The following is an 8,995-nucleotide window of genomic DNA, read 5'->3' as shown; positions in this document are numbered from 1 at the left end:
AAATCTCTAACCTTACCCGTAGCCAATGCCATGGGCTGGGAGGCCATGAAAGAACTTCTCATTGCCGAGTACTGCCCCCGTGGTGAAATGCAGAAATTAGAGCACGAGCTCTGGAACCTGAAGATGAAAGGTTCCGACATTGCTGCATATACTTCCCGATTTGATGATCACGCACTTCTCTGCCCGAGATTAGTCACTCCTGAAAACAAAAAGATCAAAAGATTCGTTTGGGGGTTATCTCAACCGACAAAGAGTCATGTTTTGGCTGCTCGTCCGGATACCTATGATAGTGCCAAGACTTTAGCTCAAATTCTGATTGATCACAACGACGATATTAAGGAAATCACTACCACTTCTGAACCGACTCAAAGGAGTGGCGAAAAGAGAAAATTCTGGAAGAAGAAGAAGGGTCAATCTTCTCAAGGATCTTCCAAGAAACAACAGACTGTAGCATTCCATGCTGCTACTACCCCCGTTGTTGTTGCTTCTGTCATGGGATCTACAACTCCAACTCCTACCAGTAAATATGCTGGTAACCTCCCTCTATGTGACAAGTGTAAATACCATCATCATCCTGGTCCCTGTCGAGAATTGTCTTGCACCAACTGTGGTAAGAAAGGGCACACAGTTCGATTCTGCAGAACTCCTACCCAATCAGCCAACCAATCATCAGGAGCAGGTGTTAGTCAAGCCTGCTACAATTGTTGAGAAGTTGGGCACTTTAAAAGGAACTGTCCCAAGAGGTAAACTGCTGATAACACTGGAAGGGTTCTAACCATGGGACGGGAGGAAGCAGTTGTTGATCCCACTGTTGTTTCGGGTACGTTCCTTCTCGACAACTCATATGCTAGTATTGTTTTCGATTCGGGTGATGAAAGGAGTTTTGTTAGTCATGCATTTAAACATAATCTAAAACCTAATCCTCGACCTCTAACCGAAACGTTTACCGTCGAGATGGCTAACGGTGAGAAAGAAAGCGCTAACGATGTATTCATAGGTTGTGCGCTTACCTTAAACGATCACTCATTTCCTATAGATCTCATGCCCGTTTCCATTAAGAGCTTTGATGTTATCATTGGCATGGATTGGTTGAGTCCCAATCATACTGACATTCTTTGTTACGAAAAAGCTATTCGTCTCCATCTTCCTTCGGATCAAACTCTCGTAATCTATGGCGATAAACCCAGTTCCAATCTTCATATCATTTTTTGCATCAAAGCTCGAAAGCTCCTACGGAAGGAGTGCATTGCATTCTTAGCCCATGTGATCAACGAGAAACAAGAAGTTAGAGACCTCGCGAGCATCCCCGAAGTCTGTAACTTTCCAGATGTGTTTCCTGAAGAGCTTCTAGGAATTCCTCCCAAACATCAGGTCGAGTTCCGTATTGACCTAATTCCTGGAGCTACTCCCGTAGCAAAATCTCCGTATCGCTTAGCTCCGGCAGAAATGCAGGAGTTATCCAGTCAACTCAATGAGTTTCTTAGTAAATGATTCATTAGACCGAGTTCCTCACCCTGGGGAGCTCCGGTTCTGTTTGTCAAGAAGAAGGATGGATCCTTTCGGATGTGTATCGACTATCGTGAACTGAACAAGTTAACCGTTAAGAACCGATATCCTCTTCCACAAATAGATGACCTCTTCGATCAACTCCAGGGAGCCAGCTACTTTTCAAAAATAGATCTTCGGTCAGGGTACCATCAGTTACGAGTCCAGGAGAATGATGTTTCCAAGACAGCTTTTAGGACTCGGTATGGACACTACGAGTTCGTAGTGATGCCCTTCGGTCTAACCAATGCACCGGCTGTGTTCATGGACCTGATGAACCGGGTGTGCCGTCCTTTCTTAGACAAATTCGTCATCATGTTCATTGACGACATCCTCGTATACTCCCGAAGCGAAGAAGACCACAAGCAACACTTGTGGCTAGTGTTGGAGACCCTTAGGTCCGAAAAGCTATACGCGAAATTTTCCAAATGTGAATTCTGGATACGGAAGGTAACTTTCCTCGGTCACGTGGTAAGCGAGGAGGGTATTCATGTAGATCCTTCCAAGATTAAAGCGATAGAGAATTGGTCGGCACCGAAAACACCCACAGAAATTCGTCAATTCTTGGGTCTCGCCGGCTACTATCGATGATTCATTCAGAATTTTTCCAAAATAGCCAAACCTTTAACCACTCTAACACAGAAAGGTGTTCCCTTTTGTTGGAGTGATAAACAAGAAACTGCATTCCAAACATTAAAGAGAGCCTTATGCAGCGCGCCTGTTCTATCTCTGCCCGAAGGGACAGAGGACTTCGTTGTCTACTGCGATGCGTCTAATCAAGGTTTAGGTTGTGTGCTCATGCAAAGAGGAAAGGTGATTGCCTATGCCTCAATATAGTTGAAAGCACACGAGGTCAACTATACTACACATGACTTGGAACTAGGAGTCGTAGTCTTTGCATTGAAGATTTGGAGACATTATCTCTACGGAACCAAGTTCACAATCTTCACTGATCACAAGAGCCTGCAACACATCTTTAATCAGAAAGACTTAAACATGAGGCAACAGCGATGGGTAGAATTACTCAGTGATTATGAGTGTGAGATCCGTTACCACCCCGACAAGGCCAATGTGGTAGCAGATGCCCTTAGCCGAAAGGATAGTGCAGGCCATAAAGTGAAGAACCAGACGATGACCATCCATTCCAACTTACCCATGCAAATCCGAGAAGCTCAGTTAACAGCCCTCAAACCCGAGAACATGTCGAATGAAGTCTTGAGAGGAATGGAAAAGAAACTTGAGATCAGAGGTGACGGAGTTCACTGTTTTATGAATCGAATCTAGATTCCCAAATCCGGTGGATTCAGGGAAATAGTCATGGAGGAAGCACATAGAACCAAATACTCTGTTCACCCGGGTTCGGACAAGATGTACCTGGATCTCAAGAAACAATACTGGTGGCCAAACATGAAAGCTGAGATAGCTACATTTGTGGGCAAGTGTCTGACTTGCGCCAAAGTCAAAGTCGAACATCAGAAGCCTTCAGGTCTGCTCCAACAACCCGAGATTCCCGAGTGGAAATGGGAGATGATTACGATGGACTTCATCACCAAACTACCCAAGTGTTCTAGTGGGTACGATACCATTTGGGTAATTGTCGATCGTTTGACAAAATCCGCTCACTTCATTCCAATTAAAGAATCATACAAGATGGAAAGACTCGCGCGAATCTACATCCAGGAGGTAGTACGTCTACACGGTGTACCTGTATCCATTATCTCTGATCGAGATAGTAGGCTTACCTCCAAATTCTGGCAATCCCTCCAGAAAGCCCTTGGAACCAAACTGGATATGAGCACGGCGTATCATCCTCAGACCGATGGACAGAGTGAGAGAACAATCCAAACCCTGGAGGACATGCTTAGGGCGTGTTCCATTGACTTTGGAAAGTCGTGGGACACACATCTATCCTTGATCGAATTCTCATACAACAACAGTTACCACACCAGTATTAGGGCCGCTCCGTTCGAAGCCCTATACGGTCGTAAGTGCAGATCCCCTCTGTGCTGGGCCGAGGTGGGGGATACTCAGTTAGCCAGGAGTCGAGTCCCCGACAGTGCTCTCACTGGTCCTGAAATCATCCGCGAAACCACCAAAAAGATCATTCAAATCCGTAACCGACTGAAAGCCTCACGTGATCGTCAAAAAAGTTACGTTGATAATCGTCGGAAACCGCTAGAATTCCAGGTTGGAGACCGTGTCCTGTTAAAAGTCTCGCCCTGGAAAGGCACTGTACGCTTTGGTAAGCGTGGGAAACTTAATCCAAGGTACATTGGACCCTTTGAGAAACTCTTCAGGATCGGTCCAGTTTCCTATAAACTTCATTTACCTCACGAACTCAGTAACATTCATCCTGTCTTCCATGTTTCAAATCTCAAAAAGTGCCTATCCGATGAAACCCTAACAATTCCCTTAGACGAGATCGAGATCAATGAAAACCTTAACTTTGTGGAGGAACCGATCGAAATCATGGATCGAGAAGTCAAACGTACAAAACAAAGTCGCATCCCATTAGTGAAGGTTCGCTAGAATGCTAAGCGGGGACCGGAATTCACTTGGGAACGGGAAGATTCAATGAAATAGAAGTATCCACAACTCTTTTCCGATCCATGATTTGTATCTTGTCTTATGTTCTAAACTTGAATTTCGGGACAAAATTCCCTTTAACGGGGGGATAATGTAACAACCCGAAATTTGCGTATCATTTATTGTAACTCTTTCGTAGTACAATTCGCGCAACCAATCGTCATTCCAAATTCGATTTCCGATCTTCCGTATAATTAAGTCATTAATTAGTACACATTTAAAATGACTTAATGGGTGTCTTAATACATTTAGAAATCATTTTAACACCCAACTTTAGTGATCGGAATATTTCTAGAATTTACCGTATCGGGTTACGGTAACTCAATCGGGTACGACCAAAAGCCTCGTCTAACGTCGGTATCGGGTAGAATTCCACCGTGTCCAAAACTTAAACACTATATAAATGTGTTTAAGCCTTCATTTGAAGCCTTTGGTCAATTTCTCATTTAACACTCACAACCTCTCTCCTCAACCCAAAATCAAGGTCCAAAACAAAGATTTAAGGCTTGAAATCAAAGAGGTAACACCCCTAACTTGTTATTCAACCTCTTTAGCCTTCAAATTTGTGTTTTGGGACCAAGAGCATGAGTTTACGGCCAAGGAACTAGCTTGGGCCGTAAACTCCTATCAATGGGGTTTTTAAGGCCTAAAACCCCTCCTAAGCAATGTTAGACATTAGTAATGACTTAATGGCTTAATGGAAAGGACTTATAACATGTAAAACATTGATTTTGAGGGACAAAAGTGAGTTTACGGCCAAGACACATTCTTGGGCCGTAAACTCATATCCAAGGGGTTTTTGAGCCAATTAACCCTTCCAAATCATAGTTGGGACTTAGATATGACTTGTGGGACATTGGTTTTAGCATCTAAACACCTTAAACATGATTTTTCGGGGACAAAAGAGAGTTTATGGCCAATACATATTCTTGGGCCGTAAACTCCTCGTAATTGGGGATTTAGAGCCTTAAAACTTGTCCAAATGCCTTGAAACTCAACCAATGGCCTTGTGGTAAAATCTTGATGCATCTAAAAATGGTTTAAAGGTTTGAAACACAACAAAAATGTCACTTATAAGAGTTTACGGCCTAGGAGCATACCCTTGGCCGTAAACTCATGAAACTTTGTCAAATGATGCATTAAACCACCTCAAATGGCTTGATTAAATTTCTAGAATCACATATGATTGTTTTAAACATCAAAAACTATCTTTTTCATGGGTAAAGAAGAGTTTACGGCCTTAGAACATACCTCTAGGCTGTAAACTCCGATAAGTGTGTTAAATGATGTTCTAAATTCATATCAAGGCTTGGAAAATTAACTAGAATCACATGTGGTTGTCCTTTGAAGCTCAAATAAATTTTCCTTGGCCATAGGTGAGTTTACGGCCGTAAACTCCTATGGTATGGCTGTAAACTCCCTTTTAAGTGTTATAATATCATGTAATCCATTCCAAGGCATTTTAGAAATCCATTCCAACAATCCCCATGTCCATTTTAGCCATTTAAACACCCAAAACCACACCCACATGAGTTTACGTCCGTAAACTCATGTATGTGTGTCTTCAATGGTTGTAAACTCTTTAAAATGTTTACTCTTGGGGAGTAAACTCAAGTCCCAAGTCCCTAGTGCCATTACACGTCCGAAGATGTCACCCGGGTCACTCTAAACGCTCATTTTGAGGTGTTTAACCTCATTGGAGTGTAATGTTCCATATGATTAGTGAATGTATCTCTAATTGTATATATACAGACATTATTTCATTTTACATAGGGACATCGCGAGTAATCAAACCCCGAACCAACGTCTAGTATTCAAAACCGACACGTTTCCGAGTCCGGTGAGTTCATACCCCTACCCCTTTTTCACTGTTTTCACTGTTTTCAGGGGGGAACACAAGCAAAGTACAAGGGAATCCTTGTACTCAGAATATGTTTTTAAATGTGTGTTTCATATTTCATATGCTTTCATAACTGATTACCACAACTGATAACAGATTGAACATACAGATCACGTAACCTGTATTTGTGAAATAGGCCTTTAAACTGTTATGTTTTGCATATATTTCACAAATGGTGTTTCCACCTTTTATCAGTTAAAAGCATGACATTAAACATTTGAACATAATACATGTACACTGTTTTGTCCTCGGTAACACTCCACACACATACGCGAGTGGAGGACTTTCATATTATTACTAGTAAATTTGTTAATCCTGTATGATTGGAGACACGTCCTCGGCGAACACTCCACCGAGATACGCGAGTGGAGGACTACACCCATAACCAGAATCTCTGGTATTTAGAGAGCGTGACTTGAGTGTATAGATCTATACGGGGCTGACTACTCCACACCTGGTTGCTAGCTACAGCCGAACCGAAATGGTTCAAGGGTGACGAAAGTCATAAGTATGTGGACGGCTTATTGCCACATGTGGACTACTTATTGCCACAGGTTTTAGTCTATTGTATGGTTATGGAACTCGCAATTAGGATAACAGAGATTTACTTATAGTAATAATGAACCATCTTTTACATCTTTTACATCTTTCACTTACAGTAACTATCAATCAGGAAAGTACGGGACTCTCCTGGGGAAAACATGAACCTAATTATGATTACATCTTTAACATCGTTTACATTAGAAACCAACATGCAGAAAAGCATGGGGCTTTCCTGGGTAACACTTACATAACTAGAAAGAGTAACAAACTGGATAACATTACATCTTTTACAATTTGTAACATACAATAAGGAAAGTATGGGACTTTCCTGATAATACATGATAAGTAAACAGAACAGTTTAACCAGTCAGATAACCAACCATACATTTTCATATGAATAAACATGTTTTCAGTGTACAAACTTACTATACTTTACATTTGTGAAACAACAACCAACTATTAAGAAAATATGGGATTTTCTTGGTGCATATAACATTTCAGAAACAGAAAGGAAACTCGCAACATTTCCACAAACAAAAACCGATTATGAACTCACCAGCTTTATGCTGATTTTCAAACCGCTTGTGTTCTCAGGTCAGCGTTAGAACAGGTACTCGAAGATCCTTTTTGCTTGAAGACGGTGTACATGAAGATCCGTTTCTTTTGTTTATATATATATATTGTATCACAACTGTACAAATTTTACTTTTGAAACAACTGTAAAACTTTATTATGTAATGTATGGTTGCTTTACTTTACTTACTATGTGCATTGGATTTGATACTCAACGTGGTAGTCAACCCCAGAAATGTTTTCCGCCTTCGGTTTTCGGGGTGTGACACTAAAATACTTATGATCTCACCAGCTTTAAAGCTGATACTCTCTTTCAAAATTACTTGTATCCTCAGGTCATCATAGACAGGCACCGATGCAAGGTTCAGGAAGATGGTGCTCGGTCAAGACGCATCTTTCATTTTGATTTATGCTTTAGTGTTTATCAAAATTTGACAGAACACACTTGTATAATAATTGTATTATTAATGCAATGGATGATGTTGTTGCTTGTTTACTACTTTTCATTGTTGTGATACTGTACATGACGTCCTCCGCCCCAGAACGTTTTCACCGTTCATGGTTTTGGGGTGTGACAGATTAGTATCAGAGCATTGTTTATAGTGAATTAAGTATGTCAACCCATAAAAGATATACTAACTATAAATACATAAGGGATTAAAAATACTCTGACCAAGAGTTTATACTTTAAATAATAAAATATTTAATTAAGTATACGTGTTGCATTCATACTAAATCAGTGTCACTAGGACAGTACAAAAGAATTACGATTATTGGGCAACACAGGTGGGCTTAGAGACATATGGTCAAAACTGGGAAGATATAGCCTGATCACCTATATTATCTGAGGGTTGACTAGCATGTGCCTAAGTTTAATTGTGTGGTTGCAACAAGTCTAAAATCTTACCAACCCTACCATAATGAGAACAGTAGAACATAACATTAAACTTAAAATACTATAGGAGTATTTGGTGTTACTATAAGTACGTTATACCTGAGAACTAAAACGGGATCTTCATTACTAAGTTGATAGTTGCTAAGTGGATACACAAAGTCTATATGTAATTAGGATTTTATAGACTTAGAATCTGTGAAAATTTTACTTTACTCCTATTCTGTGTGAATTTGGAGTTAAGATCACTTATTCGAAGGCCTATCCTCTTTCGATTACATATAACTAGTATGCACTTCACAAATAGCTATGTAACTAATGAAGATTTTATAAATAATTATCTAGATAGTTCGTCTAACAATTATTTTGTTACCCCAAATTCTTCCATTGATAACATGGCTCGACTCCATCCCCACGGCAACCAGTATCTTCCGAACGAATTCATTGTTGGTTGGTTTGGAGAAGAACCAGATAATGATCATCCTATCCCTTTGAGTGATCACCATGATGAAAACCTTTCGGTCGATGCTAACTCTAAACCAGAGGTTGAGAACCTACTCCAAGCAGCTCCTTTTCCAATTCCTAACCCTCGTCCGGCTTTCATGGCCCGACGCCTCCATGGGTCAAATGTTTGGAAGCGTGGAGCGAAGATCAAGATCAACCCATGCAATTTGATGGTGACCGAAGCTTTTATGACCTGAGCAATGGTGGCTCAGCAGACAGAATCTTGCCAATCTTGGTCCGCGGAGTCGCCTGACATGAGATTCAAGGCAGGACAGCCCTACATCAGATCACCGAAGTTGTCGCTAATGCGAGAATGCATACCCTCCGCACCATTCGTCTGGAAGATGCTCGCGATAGATCTAAGAGAAAACATGAAACCCTGCTACAAGCACTGGCTGAATCACGAGCCGAAGTCATTGAGCTCCGAGTACGTCAGAGGGTATACGAAAGAT

Source organism: Lactuca saligna, chromosome 2 (genome assembly GCF_052625555.1).
Source record: "Lactuca saligna cultivar CGN05327 chromosome 2, ASM5262555v1, whole genome shotgun sequence".
NCBI classification, from domain to species: Eukaryota; Viridiplantae; Streptophyta; class Magnoliopsida; order Asterales; family Asteraceae; genus Lactuca; species Lactuca saligna.
This window is presented reverse-complemented; position numbering follows the sequence as displayed.